Genomic DNA, 10482 nt, shown 5'->3' on the forward strand with positions numbered 1-10482 from the left:
TGAATGCAAATAGACGGCCAGAGGAGCACTCACTTTTTAGGTTCACCGCCTTTTTCTTATGAGTGTCACAAATCCCCTAACAACTTAAAATACTGTAAAATACTGGATAAATATGTCGAAGCTTTAAAGAGGGACGCTATGAAAGTAGACCGAATGACGTCATATTTTTCCCGTTCTTTTCACGTTTCTCTTCAGTGAGGTTTGCCATTACATTATAGAAAAATATATGAGCCAACAACGAGTTGAAATTATTAAAATTTACTACAGAAATTTTTAGTCAGTAGCCTCAACTTTAGGGGCTCTAAGTCCAATTGAGCTTCTAGTGACAAAATTTGAATCCACATGCAGAGTACAAAATGTTCCCGTGCCAGTGAGACAAAGAAGTGCCCATAATATCGAGAATATTGCTGCCGCTTGCGCATCAATTGAGGAAGATCCAAATTAGTCTCACACACGTCCTTCTCAATCGTGGGCATATTTCTGACGTAGTTGTGGCTAATTTGGCGAAAAGACCTTGTTATAAGTACATATATTCTTACAAAATAAAATTGACAACAAAAAAAAAAAAAAAAACAAAAAACAAAAAAAAAAAACTGAAGCCAATGGATGCCATTTTATGTTCGTGAATTGAAAATGATCCGGATTTTCATCAAAAAATCATCTTCAGTGACGGTACTCATTTCTGGCTAAATGGCAAAATATGAGTTATTGGTCAGGCAGCAATCCACACGTACTCCATGGCCTTCGGAATTATTGGGGCGTACTTCTTCCGTGATGATCAAGAACAGCAACTTACTGAAAATGGGAATCGTTACCCCCCCCCCTGATAACCGAATATTTTTGGGCCCAATTTGATGATATGAACTTGGACAATGTATGGTTCCAACAGGACGACGTCACAAGCCACATAGCGACTGTCACAATCGATTCATTGAAAACCAAGTTTGATGAACCTGTTATCTCACGAAATGGCTCAGTCAATTGGCCTCCTAGATCATGCGATTTGACGTCGTTAGTGGGGCTACGTCAAGTCAACAAACCAGCGACGATTGTTGAACTTCGTACGAAAATCGAACGTGAAATTGCAGCAGTATCGGCTGAGCTATGTCTGAAAACGGCCGGAAATTGGGTTCAGCAAGCATGCTCGCGGGGGTCATGCACAATAAATCGAGTTCCATTCATAATGGCATCGATTGCACCACACTAATAAAGAATTTCATTGATATCCCAAACCCTTTTCCTAAAATAATTCGTCTCACCATATTTGCTGTTGTACAATCTTGTATGTTCCTGATTTTTTTCAGGTGAGGGGGTGGAAACCCAAACCGTTTTTTGGGCACTTTCTAAAAATTTAGGTTTCTTACTTTTTTTAAATTTAGGTAAAAACTGCATGTGCATAACTTCGAAATGTGTTCTACTTATTCTAAAGCATTAACTTCCTGTCATCGCGCTCATTTTCTCGAATAAATTAACTCAATGTAATGTACTTGTTAATTTCATGTTAGCGAAAGTCAAGTACTTTACATAGTTATTAGTTAATTTTTTGTACCTTTATAATTTTTCAGCACTCGCTTATAATCAACGCCAACAAATTACATGTTTTGCGACTTGCGATAGTGAAATTTGTGTGCTTTTCCGCTTTAAACACCGTTCGCAGCGATTCAAGTATTCCTTCAGCTCAGCGGGTCCTTTGAATTTCTTCGCCACTTTCTTGGCTGTCTGGCTGGCGCAAGTGGGTCAAGCGTTGCATAAATGCATACACACACACATACACTCACACATCTGCACAACGAACGAGCGAAAATAAAAGTCATACGGGAAGAAAGCACTTGGCGCTGGCGGTGCTGCACACATAAAACTACTGCCAAATCGCTTACTATCGTGTTTGTGGCACACAAAGGCATGCCATGCATTAATATAACAGCGGTGAGAGGTGGCAGCAACAACGCGGAATGTCGGTGAGTATTTTTAGACTTCATAAACATTTACTTTCATGTTCTGTGATTCCTTATCTGAACAGAAAAAATACATTTAACAAAATGCATTTTCGTGTTTCATGCCACTGTCCCACCTGCCGTTTCACACACACACACACAAGCACCATTGCACCATTTAACATCTACGTTTATGTGTGTGTGTGTTAACGCTGCTGAATTTCCAGTACATAGCATTTTGAGTGCTAAACAAACTGCGAAAAGTAGGTGAACGCTGCAAAATAGAGTGAAACGTGTATGTGTGCGTTAATATATATATATATGTGTGTGTGCGTTTCGTGCTTTGGTGTGAACTTGCTTTCGTACTTTTGTATAAGTACATACATATATACAAATATGCGGAAATATATAATAAAATATAAACGTTAGTGATAACGAACTTGCCCAACAGATTTCTACTTCGTTTTTTGGTTAGAAGTGGGGACCGCGCAGCGCGTTGAGTTGTAGAAATCACTGTGGAACAGTAGAAAATTATTTGAATTTGTTTTTCGCACTTCTCTACTTACTGAATACAGCAAAGTGTTTGTGCATGCGTTTTTAAACTCGTATTTACCAACTTGTGTGATTTGTGAGGTTCCTGCATGTTTGCATTAGAAATTGAAGAAGCTAAAATTTGTTTAGCACACTTTTAAAGTTTTGAAAAATCTAGTCCCTATTTAATAGCAAATCAGTTTTATAAAAATAAAACCATTGACTTTGTATTATATTGAAGGTTTTATTTAGAATAGTTACAATTATCAAATTATTCATCATTTTGTTCGGTAACTTATTTCCATTATGAAGGTAATTTAATGTCAACCTTGCAGCATGTGAACCAGACCGTAGTAAAGGCACTAATGGTGTGCAATCGGCTGGCGGGAAAATCCTGGGGCTGCAAGCGTCATGTCATGATTGTGCGACCGATAATCACATATGTGGCGGTGTCTTGGGTCTCTACATCGTCGGTAGTTTCGGTGAGAACCCAACTATCGAAGCTTCAGCGGCTGGCTGGCTGGTGTCTGTATGACGGGCGCTATGCGTACCTGCCCAACGGCAGCTCTGGAGGTCCTGCTGGAACTCACACCGCTTCATATAGTGATCGGTCAAGTAGCCAAGCACTCACTTCTGCAAATTACAGCGGAGGGATGTGGCAAAGGCAAGGTAATCTCGTCCCTTGGCAATATTCCAATTGCCCTCCTCCCGAAGGACAGGAAGGAAGTATTACCAAAACAATTAACTTCCCGAAGAAGTTTAAGGTTAACCTCGGAACGACTCCACTCTAGAGCTAATGCTACCACATTGAAGTGGTACATTGACGGCTCGAAAACGTCGGAAGGAATTGGTGCAGGGAGCGCAGGTCCACGTACCAAGCTCTCAATACTACTGGGAAGTCCACCGCAACTATCGCAACAAGCGAATAACTATTCTTAGCGATAGTCAAGCGGCACTAAAAAGTGATCTTCTCTTATGAGATCAAATCGCTACTAATGCAGGAGTGTAGAGAACAGCCTAGCTGAAAAGAACCAGGTGCACCTAATCTGGGTGTCTGGTCATAGAGGCATAGCCGGCAACGAACTGGCTGACGTGCTCGCCCGCTCCGCAGCCTCCACCAATATGGTAGGGCCCGAACCATTCACTGGGGTGGGTCCCCATACTGTGAAGGAGCTGCTCCGCAAGGAAGAAAGAGAGTGTAGGGAAAGGCATTGGCAACGAGCGCATGGTATGCAACAAGCCAAGTTGGTAATTGGGGGGTACAACCATAACAGGTTTATATCGATAATTAACCTCCCAAGAGATAAACTCAGGCTTCTGGTCGCATTCTACACCGGCCACTGTAAGTTGAAAAGTCATTTATTCAACATAGGCCTAACCTCTTGTGCTAACTGCCGGTTTTGTGACAGGGAGCCTGAAATCCCGGAGCATCTGCTAATCGACTGCATTGCAGTCTGCAGACGCAGGTCTAAGGCCCTTGGATCCATGTTTCCATATACGTACCATATTGCCTCACTAGCACCCGGTAGGATATTGGACTTCATCAATACGCTCGGGCTAAGTGAGCCCCTGTGAGTTCGGAGAGGGCACAATAGACCTAAGGTCGCGGTTCATTCCTCAATTATTTATATATCTATCTATCTATCTAATGTCAATCTTATAGAGACTTCTCTTCTTGTTGGCAAAAAACTCGGATAGTCGATTTCTAAGTGTTTCTCTTGAGACTTAACTTTAACTAGCAGCAAAAGAATACATCTCAAATACAGAAACAGAGCTTGGCGCCAGTTCCAGAATATAAGGCAGTTTCATAAAAACCTTTCAACACAGCTTGCGGGCTTCTGGCAACACTCTATCCATGTAGATGGCCTCTCTTATTGGCCAAAGGTGGCCGATTCTGGACGATTACTTTTATGAAACAGTTCGAAGAGTAGTTCATAGCAGACAATGCCCTACAAAACCTACTGAAACAAATCCCGAAACCTTCCAAATAGTCAATTCATGCGTAGCCAATGCTTGCTTGTTTTCTCACCATTCGACCGCGACTGTATTCGTTTCTTTGCTGTAGGTGACTTACCTTTCATTATCAGAAAGCATTCGCTTGGGATTTTTTACACTAAATTGCGAGGTATTCTGAGGTATTATTGAAATTCCTAAATATTTCTAATGCCATGCAGCGAAACCCTGTCGCATTTGTACAATGCGAGGCACAGACTACCAAAAGCCATCCAAAGTAAATAAATATATTTTTGAAAACATGCCTTATATTTAGTTGATTAGTAGGTATTCTAGTATCAGAACATTCTATTAATTCAATTTCGCAACGTTTTCTATATATGACCTAGAAATAGGTTTCCTGAAATTCTGTTCAAAGCCCGAAATCTTGTCTAGGCAGTTCGTCTAAAAACTTTTGCCTTCATAAACTGCAGCTCCGAGATAGCAATGTTCATCACCATTAACTATTAACGCCAAGATCGAACTTGCAAGTTGGGAAAGAGCTAATGTCCCTTGATACACCATTCTGTTCGTGGTGCATATCGTTCGAGCAGATTTCTTCAATTTCTGACACCAAAAAATATTAAATTTGCTTCCTTAATACTTTTCTGAAATAACAAGTCATAACCGTGTAAAACGTGTTAAGGCTATGGCTTTTGTCATACTTCGGCTAAGAGATTGATTCTGGAGATATGGTGGGTATAGTACTATGTCCCATTCAAGCTACAGAAGCTTTTGGTGAGTCATCAAACTTGTATGAGATCTCACAATATCCTGGTGGTACAAAGCACCTTTTCTATTAATCAATTCTGACCTCTTCGGTTTAAGTGCATTACTCAATTTATCCAGCTGATCACAATACACTTTAAAATTAATCGTGGTATTGTTGGGCAAAAGCTCAAGATAAACGATCTCTTTGAAATTCCACCAAACTGATAACATACCACGTTTTTGCTGACTTTTGGCCTTCGAAGTTGTTTGAGCTCGTTCATTCAGTATCAATGCGCTTCAAAACTGTATAGTTTCGTTGACGTTTCTTAAGTAAATAACAGTCCTTAGTGCAATGCAAACGAAATGCCTTAAGGAGGTATTCTGGTCTAGGATTTTTAATAAGTCAATATTTTTTGCATATTTTGAAAGTTTAGGCTTTCAAAAATATGACGTTGGAAGGATTTTTCAAAATTCGACTTATTTTCGGACATAAAGCCAATTTTGTGACGTGGCGTCTGTGTTTACTAGAATTGTCTCCTAAACTTTAAACGCGTTTTTCTCGAAACTACTTTTTTGAGGTGGTTGACATGAGTTCTCAAGTTCTACTGAACCGATTCCTTTGAAATTTGGTATTATCGTCTTTATACATTGCTCCATCGTGTCTATCTTGGATTTCCAAAAATTTCGATTTGAAGTATTTTTAAAAAATTCGAAAAGGTCGCAAAAATCGGGTCTCAAAAAAATTTTTTTTTCTAGTCGACGCCATTTTGATATTTATTTATTTATTTATTTTACTTTTTTTACTAATAAAGAATCTTCTTGCACCGTTTTTTTGAAGCCCCCATTCCACCGACCAATATCTCGACGAATTTTTCTGTTTTCTTGCAATTTTTTTTATATTATTAAAATGTCATTAAAAAACATATAAAACAAAAATGGATGGTGAAAATGTTTTTCATTTTTTTTTTGTATCTTAGTTTAAAAAATGAATGAAAAAATGAGAATACCCCCTTAATGAGGATCTCTTGGCATATTCGCCTTTCTGGTAATTATTTGTATCGTTTCCATCGTTTCCGATTGCAATTGATCTGTTCAGAAAGGTTCTGCTTGGATTAATTCTCTCTCTTTTTTGATTTTTGTTATTTCAATTAGATCGATTTTGGATGAAAAAACTTTATGGATCACCCTTCAAATCGTGGAATTACTTGGATTTATCGCTAGAGAAATATGCATACTCCGATTTGAAGTATCACTTACGATACCCTACGTTTGGTGGGGGTTCTTACATGACAGGATCCCCACTAAAAAAAAAAAAAAAGAATTAAACTCCACGAAAATGACTTTAGCTCCACTTTCCGCCATTTTTAATTTTGTTGGAAAATTGGTGGGGCTTAAGTCATTTTGCCCGGTGGAGGCTAATTCAGTGGGGCCTAATTCAAACACTCGTACAAAATATCTAATCGATATCTCAAGAACCCTTTTATTTTCTACTCTTTACTTTTTTACATCATTATATCTCTATAGTGGAGGCTTTCGTACATCATTTTCTAACTCAGGCACCACCAGTGGTAATTGTTCTCATAATATATTTTTGTGCTTGCCATTGCGTTGCTGACATGCAACTAATAGCAAACGGCAAACTTCAAACAAGCAAACAACACTGTCATGTGAGCGGGGAAGCGAGTGTATGAAGTAGCAGCAACAACAGCAGCTACTAGCAAACACTGCAAGCAATTCAAAACGACAAAAAAAAAAAAAAAAAATTAGAAAAAAAAATGAAATGGCTTGTTCAGCAGTAAGAGCAAGCTCTAAAAAGCTAAAGAGATTCATTTAGTGTGCTTGCCGGAAGCGAGCGCAAAGATGCACACGCTCACACATTCACACATACTGTCGCATTCGCACACACGCTGGTATTCTAACACACTCGCATGTGTACACTTGCATGCGCTGTGGCAAAATGTTGAAAAAACAGGGAAAAATGTCCGACAACGCATCCGTGCAACTGTGTGTGTGTGTGTAAAAATGCCTTACAATAACAAAAAATGAAATTTCAAAATTTTTTAAACTTTCAGTTTCTCCCTGCTGTGAGCGTGGACTATGGAAGTATGGAAGGGCAACTGAAACATGCTGACGCTTGATTAACGGCATTTGTTCAAAAATATTTTCATCAGTAAATAAAATGTTTATTAAAAGTCTGGAATAACGGGAGCTTGTCACATTGCAAAATGGAAATATTTTCATGAAAAAGTTTAACTTAGAAGAGAGAGAGGATTTTTAGTTGAACATTTTCATAAAATCAGTGCACAATGATGTAATAGTGTAAGTGACGTTAAAACGCACCCTTTGCACTTTATAAGAGCGACCAGTTTAAGCGCGTTATCTTCAAAACTCGTTTTTCTCAAAATTACTTGAATGATTATTCAAAAACAAATGATCTCATCATCATGAATGCTTTTCTGATTTGATCAAAAATCGTCGGCAGCCCAAAAATTACCAAAGTTTCAACCGTTTTTTTTTTAATAATCTTCCTTGTCTTTATAAAATTCTAGAAAGTTAATTTGGGCTTCAGGCTTACGCCCGGGTAGTTTACCTTGGAATATCTGTAGTCGTTTGCACACTTTTTTTTCGAGAGATATGTGCTTATGTGATAGTAGTAATATCACATTTTTTCCGTAACGACCTGAAGGTTGCGAGAGTCAAGCCATACCTGCGATTTTTTCTTCATCGGGCTTTAATTACTGCTGCAGTGCCGGCCGCGTACCCAGTTAAGTACGATTTGTCTTGTGGTATAGGGTCGTAGCTGATGTTCCATAGGTCTGATCATAAAATGGATCTTTGCACCGCTCCTGACATAAACATTTTTTGTGTGGTCCCTCTCTAGTTTGGTATAGCAGTTTTTTTTTGTTTTTATTGCTAAGATAGTTACATGCTATTTTTATTCTAAAGCTTCTCTCTAGTGCGTCATTCAGGTCTAGCGATTTTGAAAGCGCTTCGAACGTATTTGTGTATTTATGGCATCTACCCTGTGCGGCCTATTTACTTCCAATGACGCATCTAATAGCTCTTAAAGTTGACTTGCCGGGTCTCAAACTATGTTGTTTAAGGGAAATTTCTCCAGATCCGTTGATGGACGGTTCGTGTCTGTGTAGTAGCCTTTTCATAATATCAAGAAGACGTTTTTTTTGAAAGTTCGTAGACATTAAGATCTATATTTCGTCTTTGACCATGAGGCAACGAGAAGTATGCCATATATTAGGTTGTCAAAGAAGTCTTGCGGTATTTTTGGCCGTATTTTTATTGAAGTTTCAATTGTTCATAAAATATTTTTTGATGACTCATGCCCAGCTTTTGACCGATGCTACGGCTGCTACTATGCCGGTCTCTTTTGACCAATTCAGCGATTTTATCGCAGTTTTCTCCTACAGGCCTTCCGGAGCGTGGCGCATCTTCGACCATCTCTACACCAGAACGAAAACGTTGAAACCATCGTTTTGCGGTGAAAATGGAAACTGTATCGGGTCCACAAACTGCACAAATTTTATTGGCGGCTTGAGATGCATTTTTGCCTTTATCGTAGTAGTGCTGTAAAATATGCCGTATTTTCTCTTTATTTTGCTCCATGATTGCGACGCTATAACTCAGGAACGACTTAAAGGAAACGACAATCAATCAAACACGTGTTAGCTCGTGCAAGGAGCTTTCCAAAAAGGTATAGCATGACCCGATGCGACGAATAAAACTAGAACTACGCGCTCTCAGCGACAACTAGCGAAAATACCGCAAGACTTTTTTGGCAACCAATATACGAGTATTTCTTTATTGGAGCAATTTAAGTTCAGATTATATATATTTATGTACGTATGTATATATATATAGAGATACACATTCATATATATTTAACCTTATATTAATGAAGACAATAATTATGATTTAATTAATTTAATCCCATTGTCTTAAATACATATTCAGGCCTTTAATATATATTCATTATTTTAACAAAAATTTAATTTTCATTTAATTTAAACATTGAACTCTCTGATATTCGCAATTTGTTATTACAATATTAACTTTTATATATTTATTCTAGATTTAATAATTTAAATTAATTTGTTTGATTTTTTCCGAATCAGATGCCGGACTGCCTTTACAATGAGCCGCCGAATCGAAGATATGCAAGCCGAGAATACCGCTTACTTGCTAGTAACAGTATCCGCAAAAGATTGAGATGCCTTCATAGTTATTTACTTAGACCAAGTTTTTCCAATAACGAAGTTCAATCTTGCGTTTTCCATATATGAACAATCTAGTTGCCAAGGAAGAGTCATTGAGAACAAGAATGACGTGTATCAGCAGGGCAGTTTAAGTCAAGATGAAAATTTGCTACAAATGAAGATGATGTTCAGATGAAAACTGCATCAACTGGAGATGAAAAGTACTATTCAAAAGGATTCCAGGAACTACCAAAAGACACAAGCGTCTGTTATTAATTTTTTTCATTTTTAACTCAGTATTTATGAATTTATTTTTAGTGTGTTACTCTTTTTTCCACATAGTATTTATGTTTATTCCTGTGTTCAACAATATATAACTATGGAGAATTTTTAAGATTTTTTCCAAAAAAAAAAAAATATATATATATATATTACACCTTCTACCTGTAAAGAATTTGTAACAAATGCTTTCTGTATATTATATAAATATATGTTACGTACTTATAAAGCATTTAAATTTATTGTCTTTTATTTATTTTGGCAATGTGCGCAGTTGGTTTTTACAATGCTTCAATATACTTATTTTTAATGCAATTGCTGTTGCTGTTTATTGTGCTTTCGCTTTGACCAGAACCATTTCCATTTCCGTTTCCGTTTGACAGCAAAATAAGTTCAGCGTCAAGCAGTGATTGCAGCGAAAAAATTGTGGCACTGAATGGCTGCTAAAACTATTTAGTATTTCAAATGCTTCCTTGTTTTCAAGCTCGCTTGCTTCGTTTGTTGAGCAGCCGAAAAAGTAAGCTTCCTCCCGTGCCACTTTTCCTCGCTTTTGGGCACTAACTTCTGACGTTTGAGTTTCAATTTTATTTTTATTTTCATAGCAATTTATTTTGTCGCTTTATTTTATTGTTGATTTTTCGCTTTGAGTGCTTTTTTCGGCATTACAAATCATTAAAAAATCATTAAAAGTATTTAAGCAGCTATTTTCTATTCCTTTGCTTCCTTTGTAGCCACGCAATTTTTATTTTAAAAATAAATCTTAATTCTTATCTTTATTTAAATTCTATTTTTTTCATTAAATGTTTAATTAATTTTTTATTAAA

General features: G+C 37.5%; 1 long non-coding RNA gene across 1 annotated transcript in view; it reads left to right on the plus strand.

Moving 5' to 3' along the window:
* LOC108965129 overlaps positions 1–9782 on the plus strand; it is a 167835-nt gene extending 158053 nt beyond the window's left edge. The window contains exons 3-4 of the long non-coding RNA XR_001993084.1: positions 1566–1958; positions 9299–9782. This is a non-coding gene — a long non-coding RNA (uncharacterized LOC108965129). The remainder of the gene's footprint in view (positions 1–1565; positions 1959–9298) is intronic.
* The last annotated feature ends 700 nt before the right edge of the window (positions 9783–10482 follow it).

The sequence above is a fragment of the Bactrocera latifrons genome, unplaced genomic scaffold, assembly GCF_001853355.1.
Source record: "Bactrocera latifrons isolate USDA-ARS-PBARC rearing strain unplaced genomic scaffold, ASM185335v1 scaffold_134, whole genome shotgun sequence".
NCBI lineage: Eukaryota > Metazoa > Arthropoda > Insecta > Diptera > Tephritidae > Bactrocera > Bactrocera latifrons.